Raw genomic sequence first — 22,541 nt, forward strand, 5'->3', positions numbered from 1 at the left:
TTTTCCCCAATCAGGAAAACGATGAAACAGTACTGTTAGGAGCATTTTAATGCATGGTTATGAAGCCACTGTAAGTATTTGGAGAGGAAGCAAAAGTGTTGTGCCTCAATTTTTATGATTATGACATTTAGATGATTGCCAGTCCTTTCTTTATTCTGCTAAATATGATTAAATCATTCCATGTCTATTTTCAGAAATTGCCTTTCCCGTTCTGTTATCACTGAGTGTGGGGCTACACCCATTACTTTTCAGGGCAAATTTGGGGAATTCACTTATTTATTTTTTTTAACTTGGGAAACGTGTAGTATATGCTAAATTAAGTAAATGTAAAGAATTAAATTATTGTCCACATTTCCTTTGAGGTAGGTTCTGTGACCATGGTTTTTTTTTTTTTTTCAACTTTTGTTTCAGTTATCAGTATCTGGGGAGGCAAACAGTGTACTTAAACCTTAACTGTTGCTCAGTATAAATTTGTAAGATGTTTAATAATGAGTTGACTCTCAGCAATATACTGACAAGGAGTCTACTTTTGGGAGCCACAATGTCATTGATCGATTTTAGCACTTTTACTGTATTTCATTTTGAGAATTTATTTATACCTCCAAAGTGAGTGTAGATCCCTGCTGCATTCAGTTTATTATTATTGTATGAGAGAGTATATGGAAAGCCCTTAGCACATTTCTTGGCACATAGTCAGTGTTCAATAAATGTTAGCCATTGTTATTACAATTATTTTACGACTAGTTTACTTATCTAACCATAGACTATGCTAAACCCATATTTTGGATGATTCGTTTAAGAATCTTATAACGGTTGTGACAGATAACAAAGTTTAAAACAGTGGTGCTTTTCAGACTGCACTCTTACTTTTTTCTCTCCTCAAAGGCTGCTAGAATTGGAGTTAGGATGGCTTGGAGACTTCATTCTTCCAGTTGCTCAGGCCTCAAATCTTGGAATCATCCTGTTCTTTCTCCTTTTATCCCTCCCCACATTTAATATGATAGCAAATAATGTTGGACTCTCTGCTTGTACCCATTCTCTCCTATAGTCTATTCCCAGCATACAGCCAGAGTAATCCTTTTAAAATGTAAATCATACCATGTCATTTCTGTCCAAAACCTTCCACTGGCTTCCTATTATGCTTCGTGTGTATGCTAAACTTCTAAAGGCCTACGTAGTATTACGGGTATGGCCTTCTGTTACAAAGATAACTTCATTACTAATATCTGGATTTCATAATGTGGTTTCAGTTAGCTGTCATAGTGTTATATTTATTGTTAGTTAGCTGTCATAGTGTTATATTTATTGTTAACTGTGGAGAGAATATAGAGATAAGTGGGCAAGTCTCTTCTCATTTTGCTATTTTAAAAATTCTTAGTTTTTTAACATCTGTTTTCTTCTAAATTAACTTTAGAATAATTTTGTCCAGGTATACTTTTTCTTTTTTTTTAACATCTTTATTGGAGTATAATTGCTTTACAATGATGTGTTAGTTTCTGCTTTATAACAAAGTGTCCAGGTATACTTTTGATGAGAACTACATACAATTTATATATTTAATTTGGGTAGGATTTTCATCTTGATAGTATTGAGTATTTCTAGGAGTTCTGTGTGTCTCTCTCTCAAGCTTCAGACCATTTTGCTGTTTTCTTCTTATGAGTCTTTGATATTTGCTTGTTAGTTTGCCTCTAGGTAGGCATTCAGCATACATACTAAAGGGAATATCTTTTATTGTCCTTGTTTGCTGAAGTACTATTTTAAATATTTATTTTTCACCCTTTTATGTGGTCAGTTCCAGAAAACATTTTTTAGTTTGTTCATTTGTTTAGGAGTGTAAGTTATGATTGGATAATTAGTTATAGAATTGATTTTACATTATATTAGTAGTTTTAATTAGTAGAAAAAGGAATTACTATAGTCTACTTTGTTTACAGTGAATTTATACTGTAAAATTAAGAATCACATAGAATAATTTTAAATCTGAAAATGATTTTTACTATTAGTATTAGTTGTTATGGAGAAAATTACATAATCATATGAGAATGTATAGAGTTATTCCAAAAGATTTGATGTTCTGTTCTTAATATTTGAAGGATAGTAACGGAAACTTGGAACTAGCAGTGGCTTTCCTTACTGCAAAGAATGCTAAGACCCCTCAGCAGGAGGAGACAACTTACTACCAAACAGCGTTACCTGGCAATGATAGATACATCAGTGTGGGAAGCCAAGCAGATACGAGTAAGTGTACTTCTCTTTCTTAATATTTTAATTAAAATGTAATGAGAAAATTTTCTTGGAGCTGTGTTTTGTTTAAACAGAGGTGAAGAACAAAAAAGGAACAACTTCAGCTTTGGTTCTTTTTGGTGTAGTGGAAAGGCGCATATGTTTTTATTAGCTGCTATATTTGTTTTCAGTTTAGGAGTAAAAGATTATATTTAAGTTGTATATCCTTTTATAAAACATTTCATATTGTATTTATTGTTTTGAAATATGGAACATCTAAAGGTCTTACTCATTAAAGAAACAAAAGTTTCTGGAATTTTAAATGGGGCACAGTCATTTGTTTTATTGATGTTAAGTGTTGGTAGAGATCTTAGTATTATTTTTGAAGATAAAGTATTGTTTCTAATTACTGACAGATTTACTGTTTAACAGAATTTTCCTTCCCTTAACTCCAACCCCTCTCCAGAATAAAGATCTTGGAAGAAGGCTTACTACAACATAACAAAATAAATAAATACACATACATACATATGGAAAATTTTACACGGGACTCTAATTTTTCTTTATAATGTGAATAATTTATGCTTATATAGTTGAGTTTAGAAAAATATGTTCATTTATCTCTGTCTCATTATGGTGTAATAACTGCATTATATAAAATGTAGGTATTTCTGTGCATTCTGGATTTGAGAAGTTTGATTACTAACTCGTACTTAAAGAGAATTTTTGATTTTGTTTTATAGACTTTCTCAAAGTTAGGAAACAACCAGGAAGATCCCATTCACATAGATGTTTATAACTATTGATTGACATTAAATGCTATTTAATGTTCATTTATAAAATATTTTAATTTCAAAATTTCAAGGTAATCTTAGTGTTTTTGCTCCAAAAATGGTCTTATGTCAGCCAAAGCTAGGATACTCCTATCTCACACATGTAATAGGTGATGGGAGAAGCTTTATGTATGTAAGACAGACTCAGTTGCTGTGTCCAAGTTCAAGACAAAGTGTGGTTTGGCCCCTATCTACATCTCTACCTTCATTTTCTACTGTTTTCCTCCTCTCACTTTACGCTGTGATAATGCAGAATAGATCGGAAGTTCTCATTCACCCAGTGCTATTTAATTTCTTCTGTCTTTACACTTGTTGTTCCTTCTGTCTGGAATCCCCTCCAGCCTTTATCCCTAGCCTAATTTCTTCTGATGTTATAAGACATAGCTTAAGAGCTGCTGGCTCTAGAATGTTTCCTCTAGCCCCTAGAGTGAACCAAGGGCTTTTCTGACACCCAGAGCATACTTCTGTCTTAATGAGTACTGTGCTATTTTGAAATTATTTGCTGTGCCTTTATTGCTTACCAAACTAAACTAAACTTAAAAGAGACCATTGGTAGTCCCACCATTATAATAGGATGTTATTGTTTCTCAGAAAGTGTTTGTTGAGTTGTTTTTGATAATATGTGTAAAAAAGCTGTTTTGAAACCAATGAAAGTTCTCTTGAACAGGGTTGAGAAACTTGTTATAAGTAGTTGGAAAAAAGAGAAGTGGTATAAATAGAGGAGGAATTAGGATGTGAGAATAACATATCTTTCAAGGTTCTGAGACTTGGGAGGAAAATGAAATTAGGTAGAAAAAGAAAAAAAGATTTTGACTGAAGACAGCTCGTTAAAATGAAGGAGACAAAACTGAGTAAACATGGTTCAGTGTTCTGATTGAAAGGATGGAAAGATTTTAGAATGATAGCTGTGAACTCAATATAGATGGTAGACTTTGAGACGTGGGGCAGCATATATAGATTTGCAGGGGAGAATTAGGATTATAAGACTGTCATTAAAGATGATGTCTTATTTGCTGTGTGAAATTTAGAAAATATTGTTTAAGTCACATATTAACACCTGTTCAAGACTTTTGACAAGGAATAGTGAAAATGTTATGGACAAAAAGAGAGATTTGAATAGGTGCTCTTAGGGAGGAAGCAGCCTGATTTCAGAAAGCATGTGTCCCATTTGTTGATAATTGAAAAAAGATTTTTGTGTGTATGTGTGTAGCTCTCGGAAAATATGCACTAAGTACTTTCATATTCCACTTGAAAGAAATGGTAGAGAGATGGAGTTTCTGGTTTCATCTTACTGATTATGTTATTGAGCAAATTGCTCGTTGTTGTGGTTTCTTTATTGATAAAATGAGCTGTCCTAACCAGGATGCTAATTCATATTTAATAATTGAATATTTGGATAGTGCATTCATAAAGTTGGTTTGAGATTATTGAGAAAAAAACTTGTAGAAATATAGTGGGGTGATTGTATTATAATAGTATTAGTATTAAACAGAAAAATATAGCTGATGAGGTGACAATAGTTATTTTCTATTTAACAGATTTGTACCACCTTTCATAAAGTTCTAAGAAGTACAGCTGCCTTTAGGAAATAGTCTTTGTTCAGCATTTAAATTTAGTAGTGTCATAATAATACTACAAGTGTTATGACACTTGTATAATACCAAGTGTTACAAGGTTTAAAACTGAGAAAGTAAGTAGATGTCATGCATTCAGCAGATTCTTTAAATTACTATGCTGTAATTGCTGAGTAGAAATGAAATCTCTGTGTATTTTTAATTCTTGGATGGGGTGGTAAAACGTGGGAAGGATAGGAAATAATTATAAATGAATATATATATTCAAACGCAGGCCTCTTGGGGAATACTCTGTAAGTGCTGAAGGAGTGTGGAGTATTAGAGTGATCAGAGTGTGAGGAAGTTTTCAAGGGATTGTTCTAGATATAAAACCCTTTTTGAGCATTTTCTCAATTTTATGTGAAAATCACTGTTACTTGAAAATTGACCATAGTCGAACTTAATTCTTGCAAATATGGTAAGGGTTTTTATTTTTTCAATTTCTTTTTTTTTTTTTAAGTATAAAGTCTGTTACAACCAGGCTAAAGCATAAACAAAGCCTTGCTAACTTTAAGTGTGTCATCTGTTGTAGTGTTGACAAAACATCTATATTTTGAGATCAAAGTCTCTAATGCTAAATATATAATGGTTCTTTATTGTTATAAGCTAGAATATAGCTTATAACTGAAGGTCTCTTTTAGAAGATCTAAAAATACATGTTTTTTTGATGACTAGAAAAATTTAGCTTTCAAACTAATATCCCATAGAAGCCACTTTTGGGGTTGCTGGGAAATTTTCATATACCCAAGTATATCAGAAGAGAAAGCAAATTATGTCACTTGATTAGGAGAGCATATATTTGTGAGCTTTAATATTGAAGGAGTAATTACATTTTCAATTGTTGGCCTTCTCAGTGTATTTTTACCTTTCATTTTTGAGAGAAAAAAGGAAACATTTCAAGGAAAGCTTGTACTCTGCATAGTAAGGAATTAAGAAGTATTGCTTTGGTAACATTCCATACTGTAATATAACACTCTGTTGAATTCTGGGGAAAGACCCAAACCATTTTGTAGTACTGTTAGCAAAAATTTGAGGCACCTTTTTAAATTACTTACATCTCCTGTCTAGATTAGATATTGTGAATTGTCAAATGAATGCCTCCTACCTCTCGCTTAAATGAGAAATAAAATTACTGTGTTAGGAGTTTTGAAGTTAAAAATGCAAAGAGAACTAGGAAACAATGCAAGATATAGAGATATCATAGGTGTATTTAATAATCAGAGAAGAGATTGTGTGAAGTCTTTGTGTCATGGCAAACTCTGTCATAGACATGGCCATATAAGGCTTTTGCCCAATTTGAAATCAAATAATAATATTCTTTCTTTCATGATCATTAAATTCTTTTGAACTTTTTTAAAACGGGAAAAAAATGGTATATACCCGCCAGAACGAGATGTGCTACAATTGAGCAATCAAAGTATGGATCAAAAGATAAGAGGGATTTGGGTAGGTAATTTTAACACAGAAAATAATGCCGCATATTGGCTTAAGTTTTAGAGAAACTAGTATAACACATTGGAGTGAGTGTTAAGTGGTAGACTCTTCACAAATGTAAAATCACTATTTTTATTTTTAAGACACACTGTGTTTTTTTTTTTATCCTCCAAAAGAACTTGAATTATTTGGTAAGGATTGCATAGAAAGAAAAATGTTGAAGTTCTGTCCTAGAACTCTAATCTTGGTCATATTGCTTGGCTAGCCTAAAAGTGATTTAAAGCACAAATGATAAATAGATCCCAGTCTAGTGCTCTCACCCCTGCTGAGGGCAAATCACTTATGTTAAACAGTTTAGGATTTTATTAATTGAATACTGATATTTTTCCCATTCACCAAATTTGTTAAACAAGCATCTGCAGATAGAAAAAAAAAATTAGTGGAATGGAAGTTAAATCTCTTTCTGTAGAGATTTCTAATGCATAAAACTATTTTGATGATTCACCAGAAGTCAATGTTAAGCTTAAAAATGAGATGCTACAATGGTACGAAAATTACTTGTAACTGATTGGATGCAATTAGACTTACATTCTATATTAGACATACACTGTAGAGTTACTTGTATAACTTTATGAATTTTCTTTAACTTTAGGACAGAATGATAGCCACGGGCCTTTGCACTTTTTGTTGACTAATATAGAATGTTAACTTTTAATTTTTTTCCAAGTTGGAAAACACAGTAAAACAGATGACAAAAATCAAGAATGGCTCCTTTATTATTACTTTCCTTACTTAGTAATGCTGCCATTATAAATTTAGCAGCTATTATTAAAAACAGAGCAAGACCATTTAGAGCTGAGCTGTTCAATACAGTTGCCAATAGTTACATGTGGAGACTTAACTTTAAACATAAAGTTAAGTAATACTGAAACTCAGTTTTTTCCATTGCCATAGATACAGTTAAAATGGTCAATAGTAGTCATATGTGACTAGTGGCTACCTTACTGGACAGTACGGATAATAGTACATTTCCATCATCACAGAAAGTTCTATTGGACGTCACTGTTTTGGAGAATGTGAGTTTAGCAATGAGAGGATTGGAAAAGTAGGAACATCTTAAGAGGACTGACTGACGGCAGGGGAGAATGGGAGAGTGGGATGAGCAACACAATTTACATTGCTTTTGTCTTCTTGATTTTAAATATTCTTTTAACGTGATACTTTATTATGCTACTTGTCCTTTTACTAGAAAAAATTTTGGATAAGGTATATATTCTCAAGTATTCTAACTAGTGCCACTGTGGAGATGACTCATTAATTTTTATTTCTATTCCATAGTCTAGATATTAACCTTTATTTGCTTAACAAATATTTATTGATTGTCTAATATGTGTCAGGCTTTTAGGCCATTAAAAAATCAAAAAGTGTCTCCGTTTACATAGGGGGAAGACAGACAGTAAACAATAAATAAGTATTGTCAGATAATAGTAAGTTCATGAAGAACAATAGAGCAGGGTAGAGGGACAGAGGCCGGCAGGGATGAGGTTGTAGTTCAGACATGGGGTATGCTATTTTAGATGGAAGGTTGGTTGGGAAATGTCTCATTTATACAGAGACCTGAGGAAGTGAAGGTGTGAACCTCAAGGATGTCTTAGGGAGGTGTGTCCCAGGCTGGGGTCTTGAGGTAGGAGTATGTTTTTGGCTCAGGAGGTGAATGGTGAGGACAACAACCGTGGTTGAAGCAGAGTGAGAGTGAGAATGGTATTTTTCTCATTTCCAGTCGGCTGACCATCTCTTTCTTCATATTTGCTTTTTACTCTTAAGGGTATCCCTGTCCTTTTGGTGGGCCAGAGATTTTTTCTGCTCTGGTACCTACTCTTATTACAACTCTTCTCAAACTCTTGTTCAGCACTTTTAACTCCTCTAACTCCCAAAACAGTTATTTCTACTCATATCACTCCCCTGCCTAGAAATCTTTGCTGGTGGTAAATATAAGCTTGGCTTATTAAAAATAAAAACATGTTTCCCCTAGGTTTAGCCTTATGTAGGTAAGGAAAATAATGAAAGAACTATTTTTTTCTAAAATAAAAATCTTTGCATATATTCAATTGATTATGGGCTAAATTGGCTCTTGTGTACTAACTTGGAAGCCTCATGTCATTTTATATACCATTTTCATGAGAAAAAATGAGTGATAAACAATTCATACATTTGAAGTCTAATTTATTGTTAAGTTGATGACTTTCTGTGTTTTGGAGTTAGCAGAGAAATGTTTGGTAGTTGGTGTGTAAGTTTTTGGAGAGTGGAAGATTTATTGGGGTGGATGTTATGTTTTGGTATATATATTTCTGACTTTACAGGAAAAAATGTTTTATTTTGGTCTATCTTGAAATGTTGTAGATTACTGTTCATAGGCTTTTGTAACGTGATTTTCTGCAGTGTTATTCAGCTGACACTAGCACACTTGTGCCCTTGAATTCTGTTCACACTAATGCTAATACTAATACTGGAGGGAGGATTGGTTCAAACAAAGTTTGGTGTTTTACCAAGGTCCTCCCGTGGCATTGACAGAAAAGTATTCATAGTACTTTGGTATTTGGATGGAATTTTTACAAAGGCTAAGTTTTTATAGTTGACTTTTGCCAATTAGAAATTGTTTACTGCTAAGCTTATTCTCTATTCCTTTTTGAATAAACACATAAGAAAATCACAGAGGGCTATTTTTCATTGTGAAATTGATAGTTTATTACATATTTTACAGAAATCATTCTATTAAACTCCAGAAAAATAAATTTAGGATTAACCATTCTATTAAAATAAAGTTTTATTTTCTTAATATCTGTTCTTAAAATCATATGTATTTGGTATGTGAGTAGATTATAATAATTGAAGATTTCTGTATTGTTCTAAAATGACCTACAGAAAGAAGAAGCTTTATGAAGTAATGGGAACATCATGGAGAAAATTATTGTAATTATAGTGAAACTACAAATAATAAATAAACCTTCTCCATCACTTAAAGGAACAAGTCCCAGCTTTTCAGTTAAGAACTGATAGTCTGTGGTCAGCTAACCTTTCTAGCGCTAAAGACTATAATTGCTTGTTTCTTCCTCTGCTCATGCTTATAATACTTCTGACACCAGATATGTGAGTTTTTTCCCCCCACACACGACCAGTTCTCCAACACCAGCTGGGTGTTCTACAATTCTGATACCATCTACCTGGAGGTAGCATCAGACCCCACAGGCTAAATGCTCAGTCCCATAAGATTGCCCCTACCTTAGACACCAATCACAAGTAGTGGGTCCCCAGGTTACCCACATTCTGTCTGACTTGGCTACAACAAATCGGGGTTCTCAAGACCCCCTCAAGTTTGATCATTTGCTATAATGGCTCATAACTCAGGGAAACACTTACTTTTACTGGTTTATTATATAATAAAGGCTATGATAAAGTATGTACAGCCAGATGGAGAGGTATATAGAGCAAGGTCTGGAAGGGTCCCAAGCCAGGAGTTTCTGTTATGTGGAGTTGGGGTGCACCACCCTCCTAACATGTAGATATGTTCACCAACCTGGAAGCTCCCCAAACCTTGTATTTTAGGGATTTTTATGGAGGTTTCATCAGGTAGGCCTGATCGATTATTAACTTAATCTCCAGTCCTTATGTCTCCCTGGAGGATGGGAGGTAGGGCTCAAAGTTCCAAGCTTCTCATCATGGCTTAGTCTTTCTGATGACCAGTGGCCCATCCTGAAGCTATTTAGGAACCCCCCAGAGTCAGCTCCTTAGAGCAAAATATGTTCCTGTCAAGCTAGGAAATGCCCAGTGATATAGGAACTCTCTGTCAGGAACTGTGTCAGAGACCAAATATTAGAACAAAAGATGCTCCTAGTGTCTTATCTTGCTCTTAGAATGGATTGTTTATCCATGCATGATTTAATAACACAGCGCATTGGTAATTTGGAAAAGGTTTCCTTCCAAATGTTGGAAGAAAGTCTACATTATAAAACAAATAGAAATTGTTAATATCACTCGATTTCACCAGAAAAGCCTTTTAAGTATTGGGAAGATGTCAAGCTCATAGTGGTAGAAACAAGTTTTCTGAAGTTTCAGTTTTTGCTTGAAAATTCCATGCTAATCATTGGCAACAAATACTCTTCATTTGTTCTTCAAGTGACAGGCTCACTTTATTTTTCAGAAAATGTCTGCCAAATACTGATGTCTGAATAATCATAGTTTGTAGTTTGTCAGTTGTTCTTTCAAGTAAAAATAGTGCTCCATGAAAAAAAAATCAGTTCAGCTTGCAACTCAAGCAGTGTTCTAGTGTTTTTCTTTACCAACAGAATACTTTGGATATACAGCAGAAGTACTATGCATGCTTTCTATTTTGTCACATAGAATTAAAAGAACATGTAAAACAATGTTTGAGATTTAATAAAATTAGTTACCTCATTTTATGAAGAATTTAAGAGAGACTGGCTTTTTTTTTTTTTGAATAATGGGTGTGCATAGTTGTAATATAATTAACTTGATGCTACTGCCTTGATTTGTGCTAAGATGCTGTGGTTTGATGCACTGTTGTTTTGCATAATCCCTGCAAATGTGACCCCAGTAGGAAAGGCAAATAACATCTTAGTATTATTATGACAGTATTTTTTATTTAAGGAACCCCTTCCTTCATAGGGTCATTGGGGATCCCAAGGATCCATGGATTACACTTGGATACTGCTAGTATGGAGGAAAGACCACTGGACTTAATAATTTGAAGACTTAAAGTTGAAGCCTGTGTATCATTCTTTATTCTTATACTATTAGACTTCATTTCTTGCAACTTCATTATCTCATTTATGAAATAGGGTTAAAAGCATCTTGCCTAGTTTTTTGCTTTTGTGTTGCTTGAGTTACGATTGCTAAATTGTGAAAAGTTCTAAGTATAACTTGTTGCCATTTCTAGGTGAGTTCTGCTCTAGCCAGTTTGGTTTACTTGTCAGTCATGAAACAGTAAACACTCTAGATAGTTCCAAAGAAGAAATTTAATACAGGGAACTAGGTTCTTAAAAAAATCAGTGGAAGCAATGGAGGAAGGATCTCTAGCTCAGCTTTCTGAAATGACTCCTAGATTCTTGCAGGACTGGCCAGCCAGGGAAGCCATTCCGTCTGCCACAGTCAGGAAGATAGTGAATCAGGAGACTGCCTTTGGGACTACAGGGTTCAAGAGCGTACATATCTCTATAGCTACTGCCCAGGGAACAAGCAGCCAGGATTAGGTAACTGCCACTGAGCTGTGCCTGGGCATTGGAGTGCAGAGTCTGGTTACCACTTCTACTCTATCTCTTGACATACCTGAAGCTGTAAATTGGATACTGGATTGCTACTGTGGAACAGCCCACATTTCTTCAGTCATGCTGGAGAAAAACAGCCAAAAGCAGCAGGATAGTGGCTTCCCCCCTCAAGTCTGCCTTCCAAATCTCATGCTGATGCATCCGATTGGTGGAACCTAAATTTTATCCAGAACCATAACTGCAGGTGAATCAGGAAAATAGGTTTTAATCTTTTCAGCTTCTGTAGTTGTAGAAGGCACACAAGGAGGATGAGAGATTGGAATCTGAGGGCTAATTGATCGTGTCCCCAAAACTGCTTCTTTGTGATTTTCAGGTTATTTTCTTTACCTCCATTATTCTCTCTTTACTCACCCAAGTTCTAGTCATTATTTAATGATCATGATAGTTCTCATTCTTATGAGGCCACTTCATGCCTCTCCAGTCCTAGCTTCTTTATCAATATTTCAGCTGGACTGAATGACTACACCCAGGTGATATCCATCTACAGCTGTGGTTTGGTGGACTCGAAATTTGTAAACCAGAATTAGGAAACCTTTGGCCTGCTGACGTACGTATGCATGCTCCATCATTTCACTTGCTCTATAACTCTGTTCCACGTTTTACTTGACTGAGTTTTTTGGACCTTACTTACTACATTTTTGTGAGGTTTTGTTATACTCTCTAAGAACATTAAAAAAATCTTCCGTGGCCAACTGTTGTTTTTAATATTCTCATAAGCTGCTGTTTGGAGAAAAAAGTGTATATAACAATAGAAGTAGACTTTTGAAACTATCAATATACTTTATTTTTTATTAAGTGCAAAATATTTTTTTTCTAGTAGTTATATATAACCCTGTAGCCAGATGGTAAAATGAAGACACTTTATCTCCCATCCCCAACCCTTTTGTTTGTTTCTCTCTTATAATATTCTAAGATTACAAAGAAAAAAATTAATTTTAACATGTCTCGAATACAAATAAACAAAGTGATTATAAAACTTGTCCAGGATACCAACCAGCATAATCCCAACTATGCAAAGATAAGGTATTGACAGCTATACTTCTTTCTCTTTCTCATCCCATTATTTTGTAATATCCTACTTAGTAACATGTTATGGTCTGTCATTGTTTAAATGATAATAGGAGTATAATTGACATCTTTTGAGGTAAGGAAATAAATTGATGTATTTTGGGAAATTGGATTAAAAATCAGTTTTTTTGAATGTGGTAATAGTTGTAGACTTTATTCTTTGGAAGAAGAACACTTACAGCATCTAGACTACTTTATTTTATTCTAACAAAAGAAAACCTGTCATTTACTTGCATATTTTTCTTTTTTGTGAAATGAAAACTTTTTTTTTAATTAAAAGGAGTGCATAGAACATTAAATAGAAAGTGAAGGATCCTTATACTTCCTTCTCCCCATAACCCTCCTCATCAAAATTAACCACTGTTAACAGCTTCATACATTCATCCAGACTTTAAAAGTGTATATAAACATAGATATATATGGTCAATTAGTTTCTGAAACTTAGCTTTTGAGAGCTCATTTAATTATTATACTTTAATAAATGTCTAGGTAGTATAGCCGACTGTAATGTTTGTATATTTGGGTTGACTTCAGAAAGCGTAAATATAAATGTTTAATTATGTTGGATTCAGTTTTTGTTGTTAAAGAACCTGTTTTTAGCAGTCTTTCTGCTTATTAGCTTTTAATCAGAGACTTCGTAGTAAATATTGAGATTCCTCTGTAATGAAAAATATTTATACTCTTAATTGCTTTAGGTATATTTTATAGAGAAGAACATTAAATTTCAAAGTATAACCAATTTAAAAAGTGTTTGCATTCTCTTCAGAGAGGCTCTTATACAGAATTAAGTTGGTGCTGACTTTGATTGGAAAGGGTATATTGGGTATAAAATCTCCGTTATAAGAATTACCTTTCATTTTGTTTGACTTTTAATTTTGAGAAAGATAGTTTTGCTTTTCAGATGTGATTGATCTCACTGGAGATGATAAAGATGATCTTCAGAGAGCAATTGCCTTGAGTTTGGCGGAATCAAACAGGGCATTCAGGGAGACTGGAATAACTGATGAGGAGCAAGCCATTAGCAGGTAAAAATATAATTTGTATAAAGTAGATATAAATACTATTTATAATAGAAATAATAATTGACTTTAATTCGAAGAGGCACAAAGATATACTTTGCAATTCTAAATAAACTATTAATAAACTTAGTATTGTTTTTATATTTTATGTAACCCAGATTTTCTTATTCTAGATCCAATTGCATTTGAAACTTAGATTGTTTTTAGGATTTTGGAGTGGCATTGTGGGGCATTAAATTTAGGTATATATTTTAATATTTCTTTGATTTTTTTCTTTCTTCCCCTAATTCCTTTTGGATACATTGTCCAATTCAATTTATAGTCATTTATGGCCTGGGTCAACAAACTTTTTTCTGTAACGTGCCAGTGGTAAATATTTTAGGCTTTGTCAGCCATCTGGTTTCTCTTGCAGTTGCTCAACTCAAGTGTTGTAGTGTAAAAGCAGCCATCGATAATGCATAATTTAATGAGTATGGCTGTGTTCCAGTAAATCTCGATTTACAAAAACAGAGGGCCAGCTGGATTTGGCCCATGGGCCATAGTTTGCCAACTTCTGATCTATAATATGATAGTATATTTATAGGTTTTTTTTTTTTTTTTTTTTTTTTAAGAAATAAGATTCCAAGATGTGTGATGGAATGCTTTTTTTTTTTTTTTGTGGTACGCGGGCCTCTCACTGTCGTGGCCTCTCCCGTTGCGGGGCACAGGCTCCGGACGCGTAGGCTCAGCGGCCATGGCTCACGGGCCCAGCCGCTCTGTGGCATGTGGGATCTTCGCAGACGGGGGCACGAATCTGCGTCCCCTGCATCGGCAGGCGGACTCTCAACCACTGCGCCACCAGGGAAGCCCTGGAATGCATATTTTGATTTAATTACCAAAACTTTTTAGTTTGAAAAAATTTGATCCACCAAAGGATTAAATAAGTTTGATTTAAAAAATAAAACTTTAAATTATAACTAAACATAATCTTCTAAACAACTCTTTGGACCCAACGGTAAGTTTATCTTACTGAAGAAGAAATTTGTCTTTTAAGAGGTTAAATGATTTTCGAAAGGTACACAGCTAAGATGGGTCTTATGGCTCCAATGTTCTTTTCCCCTGTTAACAGAGTTGTTTGGTAGCAGAATGTACCAGCTTTCTTAGATAATTTCCCTTGGCACAATATTAATAGTACATTTCTTTCTGAGTAATCTGAGATTACCGTAGGAGATGCCTCAAAATGCTATGTTTAGCAAAGGCACATAATTTTTTGTAGTAATACTTTTTAATGTCTTTGTTACTTTGGAAACTGCGTTATATAATAAGATATCAAGATGGCAAGCCTTAATTAAAATTCATTATCCTCTTTAGTTGTGGCTAATATCATTTAATACCAGTAATTTTAAATGAAAACCAAAAGTACATGTGCTATTTTTAGACATTTTATTTAGGCTTATTTTTTGAAGGATTTGGAGAAATTATAAAGTTAGATTTTGTCTTATAAAAATGAATTGGAATGAAATATTTGTCTTGAATAATTATAAAATTTGAAAATACTTAAGCTTTATGAGAAATATTTTAAACATGAAATACAGCAGTTGCAATTCATATTTAAGGGGAATGATAATCTAGTATGTGAAAAAGAGATTATAAAATAGAATATATACTATGATACAAATATTTTTAAATGTATATATATTGTTATATATATTAATTTATATTAGTATATAAATAGAAAAAAGTCTGGAGGATTATATACCAAGTAGTGTCAGTAGTTTTGTGTCCTGTGTTTTCTAATTAAAATAACATAATTAGATAATCAGTAAAAATAAATAAATAAAAGTTAAGAAATTTAGATTATTCCTAATCTCTATTACGTACAATATATGTTATATATTCTTTAAGATACTAATTTTTGTCCAAATGGAAAAAAAAACTCTTTAAGTTAATGCCCTTTTTTTCCCTTGATCTTTTAATTTTAGTATACTCTTAAAATAGTAAATACTTTGCAAGTATTTTTATTGTAGATAACATTGCAGAAAATTGGTATAGTATAATATAACAAAATTTTATGTAAAATTATACTCAGAAGTAAAAAAAAAAATAATTTACTGTTGCAAAATGTAATTTTATCCTTGATATGCATAGATTTTATAATATATAGTTAACAAAAAAAGTTAACTGCAACATTCAGTAAATAAGCACATTTATAAATCATATTGTATTAGAAATAAGGGAATATGAGAATTCTAGTTAAGCATTTGACAAATATAACATTGCAGTGAGTTTTATTAAGGCTTAGACTCTAAATTCAAAAGGGAAAATGGTGAATTTTTTAAGGAAAACATTTATATATTATGCTTAAAAGTAAATTTATTTTTTCATTACCTAGTAAGTTCAGATGACAAAATCTTGCCAAGTAAAATCCTAGAATCATTTGACTATGGTTGTATTTCAGTATACATACTTTAATATGAATTCACACATTTGGAATACTGCATTATTGTGTACAACTAGATGAGATAAAACCTTTTTACATCTTACCATCTTGTGTTCAGGCACCCATAAATTTCATGGTAAAATTTCTTAAGTTAAACATTTTACAAGTGTACTTCTTAATATAATTACTTCTTAATGTCAGGATTGGATGCATTTATTATAATTATCTTAGTTATCAGTGCACAGACAGGGAACAAGTAGAGTATGGATAGTAGAAATTTGTTAATAAACTGCATTGTGGCTAGTTTGTGTCTAGCATATTTGTTGTGAAAATGGCTTGCCTCATGAGATGACTTTGAATAAGTTGGGTAGAAGGTAGGGCTAGGTTCTAGTTAAAATTGTTACAAAGAGCACAACTTCAACAGTTTCAGGAAACATGGTAGACTAAAACAGATATTCTAGTGGAAACAACCAGAATGTGTTGTTTCTGTTGGATGTAAAATATTTTAAGGTCTCTTGAAAGTATTATAGAATTGTTAAGATAGTAAGGGCTATAATCAGACTAAATCAAAGTGAAAGGTGGAACCCAAAGAAGGAAGTTCGGAATGCTGAAAGTCACTTTTTGACATGATGACATTTGCTTGTGTGTATAAATTTGAATTTCAGTTTTGATATCCTTGTTGAATGTGGGAAAAAGAAGTTAAAGGCCATTGTCTATATTAGGTGGGAAGTTTTAATAAGAAATCATTCCCCTCGTAAAGTTATGTCAATGGATGACATATTCACAAATAAGGGTAAATCAGAACTATCCCCCCCTCTGAAACCCCTATAATACTACAAAGACAGTTGCCTTAGCTATGTGGAGTGTTGTTGGAGGGGATGAGATTTGCTCCTGAGAAGTTGTACTATGGTTGTACAGCTGAAATTTGTGTCACTTTAATGATTCAATAAATCTCTACTTGAAAAAGTACTGTGAAAATATCTTCTAGAAATGAAAATAAGAATTACTAAATTAAAAAAAAAAAGGAAAAGAAAAAACAGCACAGGTTTAATAGCAGATTAGAAATAGCTGAAGAATGTATTAGTAGACTAAGCTATATGAGAAGAAATTATCCAGTGTGTAACAGATAGCTAAAAAGTTAAATAATATGGAGAAAGGTTGAATGACACGGAGAATGAAATGAGTAGGTCTAACATACATTAATTGGTGTTACAGAAGAAGAGGAGGGAGTGAGTCAGAGGCAAAATTTAAAGTGATAATCACAGAACTTTTTAGAAGTGAAGAGATAACTTGTAATTTCATGAGCCAGCAAATCCCAATCAGAAAAATGAAAAGAAACCCACACATAAATTCATTACAGTGACACTCCAGAATACTTAAGACTGGGAAAATCTTAAAATTACTCAGAGGAAAAAGGTAGAATTATCCTAAAAATAGTACCAGTGAAAGTGACAAATGACACAAATTTACATAGCAGTTAGACACATGAAAATAAGTTCGACAAGTTAAAAGTGGACAAGTTGCCATGTTGGGTATGATGATAGATTATAGCAGTGGTGGTAATCTTTGTGGTACAAGTTTTATGAGTCACTTCATTGGAGAACAGCCACCACTGTATATCCAACACAATGGCTAAAATTAAAAAGACTGACAATATCAAATGTTGGCAAGCATGTAGAGCGATTGGAAGTGTCATATATTGTTCGTAAGAATGTATAATGGTACAGCCACTTTGGAAAACTGGATATTTCTAGTGTATTTCAACATATATTATGCTAGGACTTAGCATAGTCCACATTTCTACTTCTAGGTATAGACGCTTGAGAAAGAAGCACATAGTGCCTTTATTGATAATAACTAAAAACTGTAAACAACCAAATATCTGTAAGAGCAGAATAGTTAACAGTGGTTGTATATTCACACCATGGAATACTAAGCAATGTAATGGAAAACATTTTCCTGGTAATTTAAAAAATGTGGAGGAATCCACAAAGTAACATGTTGAGTGAAAGAAACTTGACACAAAAGAGTAACTGCTGTGTGATTCCATTTATGTGATGTTTAAGGACAAGCAGAACTAGTTTATTGTGGTAGAAGTCAGATTGGTGATTATCTGAGAATTAGAGAGACACTATTGATTGGGAAAGGGCATGACAGAATTTTGGGGAATAATAGAAATTTTCTATATCTTGGTCTGGGTGGTGGTTACATGTGGGGTGGTATTCATTGGTATACATACTTAACTATACATTTAAACTATTCACTGAACTATACATTTAAGGTTTGTGTTTCTTATTATATGTAAATCACCTCAATAAAATACTCTTACCAAGAAAAGATGTATTTAGCCCTGTTGGTTGATAATCAGTATACAAAAGGTTATGTTTTTATGTATAAGAAAGAATGATAAGGAGAAAATTTAAAAAGCTACCATTTATAACACATAAAACAATTAAAGACCAGGAATAAATCTAATAAGTGTGCAAGAACTTCTAAGAAGAAAACTATTAAATAACACTGAGACATATTAATAAATATGGAAGTAATTGGAAATGTATTCTGTTTCACAAATTGGAAGACTGAATACTGTAAAACTGGTCAGTTCTCCTTAAATTAACTTATGGGTTTAGTGTGATCACAATCAAAATACCAATAGATTTTTTTTTAAGGAACTGTAGAAGATGAATACTCCCTTCGTCTCTTCCTCCCTCCCTTCTTCCCTCCCTCCCTTCCTTCCTCCTTCTCTTCCTTCCTTCCTTCCACTTTCTTTTTTCTTTTCTTTTTGGTTGATCTGTATAGCTTAAATGATATGCATGTTTTCCAGTGAGTATGTTGCTTGCTTGAAATAGACTTAGATGATCCAAAGTGGAATATTTTCTATAATGCAGTTTAAATAACAATACAAAAGAAAACAAGCCAAAAAAAAAAAGCCCTCAAAATCAGTACAATAAAATTCTACTAGGAACATGAACACTCACCATAAGTAAGTGCTTTAAAGATTCATTCAATATAGTGTGTAGAAGGAAAAGAGACAGCAAAACATTTTGTCATCTTTTTATATTGTTGAATGCCATGGTCATGACTAGTGTTGAGAAGATAAGGTGATTGTAGTTGGGGTTGGTATTTGTGGCTTTTGGGCTTGCCTTTTTCAGTATGCTACATTTTGTTCTAAGCTATTTCTGAGCTCTGAGATTTGCAGTGTTATTTTTTTATTCTCTCTCTCTACTTATAGCCTTAATATCTGAAATGTAGCTATTGGCATACTTTACACTTTAAAGCCTGGGTAGAGTCATTGGCTTTACTTTGTTTGGTGAGGCCAGGGAAGGAACCCTTATGAGGACTTGCCTTTATATAAAGCTTATATTAATATGCCAGGACTGGACTATAGCAAAGGACAAGGGCTTGGGAATGGAGGGCTCATATTTGGGCTAGAGGTTGGGCTTTTGCCAAAAAAAAAAAAAAAGAGATAGCAATATCTAATATTTTAATCTTCCATCTACTTCAAACACTTGTTTAGCCCGTCTTATTTTTGGGTTTTTTTTTTGTTTTTTTTTTTGTGGTACGCGGGCCTCTCACTGTTGTGGCCTCTCCCATTGCGGAGCACAGGCTCCGGACGCGCAGGCTCAGCGGCCATGGCTCACGGGCCCAGCCGCTCCGCGGCATGTGGGATCTTCCCGGACCGGGGCACGAACCCGTGTCCCCGGCATCGGCAGGCGGACTCCCAACCACTGCGCCACCAGGGAAGCCCTAGCCCCTGTTTTTTGTTTTTGTTTTTTTTAATCATGTACGCTCTAGGGATGAAACGAATCCATGTTTCTGTCCTCTGGTTGCTGGTGGGAGAGACTGGTTGATTAATAATTTTGTGCAGTGTAATAAATGTATTTATAAAGTCTTTTAGGATCCAGGAGGAAGTGGTAGGAGGAGACCTAACGAGCCATGTTGTAAGTCCTTGGTGATTAAAAACTAAATGTGTTATGAGCTCTAAGTGAAGATCACAAAGTCATGGCATTCTTTCATCTACTATTTTTAGTACCATAATTCTACCATATTACCATATGCTTAAGGAATATTATAATAAATCTACCTCTTTAAAGCTCATGCTTTTATTATAATGAATGATGATCTCTACCATATGACTGAATTGAGTTATATGAATATTTAATTATATACATTTAAGTATGTATACCCACCCACCAAAAACAAATGTGGTTTAGAAATGGATACTTTAAAAATTTTTTATATCTTTAGGTCACTTTGAGAAACAGTGAACATGTATGTCTTAAGCTCTACTCAGTTATTACAGTTTGTGTGTAATTTTACCTCTGTAAAAAGTTTTATGGGAATGCTGGAGAGATGGTATCTTCAGTTTATATCCTTGACTTTCTTTCCCTCCTCTTGTAACAAAAAGTGCAGGTAAGCTCCTTGGTCCTAGAAAGTACATTTGAGGCCATACATTCTCCCAAAAGTAGGCAAGGGAACTAAAAAGCTTATGTTATCTTATCACGTTAATGTTTTCATACAATGTGAAAATCGAGAGATGTATTTTCTTGGTGGGAGGGGGCTGAAGAGGAGGGTACCTGAACTGACTGTATCGAACCATTAAAGAAATACTTTCTGGTTTTTAGTTTTTAGTAATCTTAACTAGATCTGGAATTAGAAGAATGTCATTATCTCAGGGGAGTCTAGATTGTAGATTTGGGATGGGTTGTTGACACTTGTGGGGAACAGGAGACTTAGTTTTACTCAATATGGTCTTGAGGCTGAGTTTCATTTTGTTATTAACTACATGTGACTTATTTTTATTTTTTCAATTTTTAATATTTATTTTTTTTAACCTCTTTATTGGAGTACATGTGACTTAGTTTTAGGCTTTAATTTTTGTAGACGGCACATTTTATAGGAATCAGGTCTTCTCAAGTTTTCCATGACTGTTGTCTGTGTGACCCGTTTCCTGGTCATTATGATACAAATGATCTGGTGTGTTGGCATTGAAAAGGGTTCTTTCTAATTAGTATTTTATTATAATTAGAAGTTTAAAAATATGTAATGGTAGAGTATCATCCACCTTGAAGATTTAGGAATGAGTGTAGTTCTCCTTGTTCTCCTTCACTTTTGATCAGTTTATGCTTTTGGGATATAATGTAGAATCCTCTTTTTTAATGGTTATTGTACGTGCCCACTGGTGCTAATCAACTGCTTTATGTCTCTTCTGTCCCTTATATATGACCGCTGGTGCTAATTCTTCTTTCCTGTTTGTGTTATTGTTGCTACTTCACCCAGAACCCATTGCTTGTTTTTTAGTCCATTCATTTCTAATTACCAATGTAGAATTAAGGTTCCTTTATTTATACTTCTGGATATACATATGTTATAAAAGGAGCAAACTTTTCAAATGAAAACATTCCCATTTATAAAAGTCAATAAATAATTAAATATACCTTGTTATAAAATAGACTTTGGTGTTGTATTTACCTTTTGTATACCATGTGTTAGCTTTTCTCTTTTGAAGTAGTCGCCTTGTACAAATTTAATTTTTCCAGTTGATTATTCTTATTCTTGTATTACATTATGTTGAATTGTACAACTTGAACAGTAGGAATTCTCTCAAGTTGGCTCTTTGACTTACCTCCCCCTTATTTTCTTTAAAACTTATTTCTGATAAGAGTGGGATGTTCTAGATAAATGCTGATTTTCTTATGCCCCAATTCATCTAACTAAATACCTTCCAAGGAGTTCTACTACCTTTTAGTGGTCAGTAGTTTAAGAGAAAAAGCTTGTATGGGCTGAGGTTGCATGGAGAGTTGATATTTGGGCAGAGTACTGCTGCTAATGTTGGACCACTCTTAAAAGTGTATACTGTTTATTTTTAAATATGTGAGTTTACTTTGATCTTTACATTGTAATGTATCATGTTGTTTTATTTTTTAATTAATTAATTTATGGCTGCGTCGGGTGTTTGTTGCTACACACAGGCTTTCTCTAGTTGTGGCGAGCAGGGACCTTTGTTGCGGTGTGCGGGCTTCTCATTGTGGTTGGTTTCTCTTGTTGTGGAGCACGGGCTCTAGGCGTGTGGGCTTCAGTAGTTGTGGCATACGGGCTCAGTAGTTGTGGCTCGCGGGCTTAGTTGCTCTGTGGCATGTGGGATCTTTCCAGACCAGGGCTTGAACCCGTGTCCCCTGCATTGGCAGGCGGATTCTTAACCACTGTGCCACCAGGGAAGTCCCTATCATGTTTTCTGCTTTCTTTTTTTCAGTATGTGGTTTTACTGATTCCCAAAGAAGACTCTATCCTACATTCATATAAGTTATTTTAAGTAATACTAGTTTGGAATCTAATACATTGTATCTAATGTCATGTTGTAAGGTTAGAGACAAAAGAATAATTTACTTTTTCTGCATAATTAAGATAGCTATATTATTTTGACATTAATCTGATAGAGCAAAATCTTTAGGAGGAAAATAGTGTAGCATGAATGAGATCTTCTCAAGAAGCCAAAAAAGTTGAAAAAACTTACTCTTGCTGAGGTTTTGTAATGAATACAAAATGCGTTAACATATTTAGCTATTATTTATGCTTATTTAGAATAGTAA

The 22,541-nt window shown here is 33.7% G+C and overlaps 1 protein-coding gene across 1 annotated transcript in view; it reads left to right on the top strand.

Moving 5' to 3' along the window:
* The first annotated feature begins 2,093 nt into the window (after positions 1–2,093).
* The window catches only part of USP25 (ubiquitin specific peptidase 25), a 114,768-nt gene continuing 94,320 nt past the window's right edge, over positions 2,094–22,541 (top strand). The window contains exons 1-2 of the mRNA XM_024737342.1: positions 2,094–2,238; positions 13,415–13,538. The gene's annotated coding sequence lies outside the window, so the exon portion shown is untranslated. The remainder of the gene's footprint in view (positions 2,239–13,414; positions 13,539–22,541) is intronic.

This window comes from Neophocaena asiaeorientalis, unplaced genomic scaffold, assembly GCF_003031525.2.
Source record: "Neophocaena asiaeorientalis asiaeorientalis breed wild unplaced genomic scaffold, Neophocaena_asiaeorientalis_V1.1 scaffold915, whole genome shotgun sequence".
NCBI classification, from domain to species: Eukaryota; Metazoa; Chordata; class Mammalia; order Artiodactyla; family Phocoenidae; genus Neophocaena; species Neophocaena asiaeorientalis.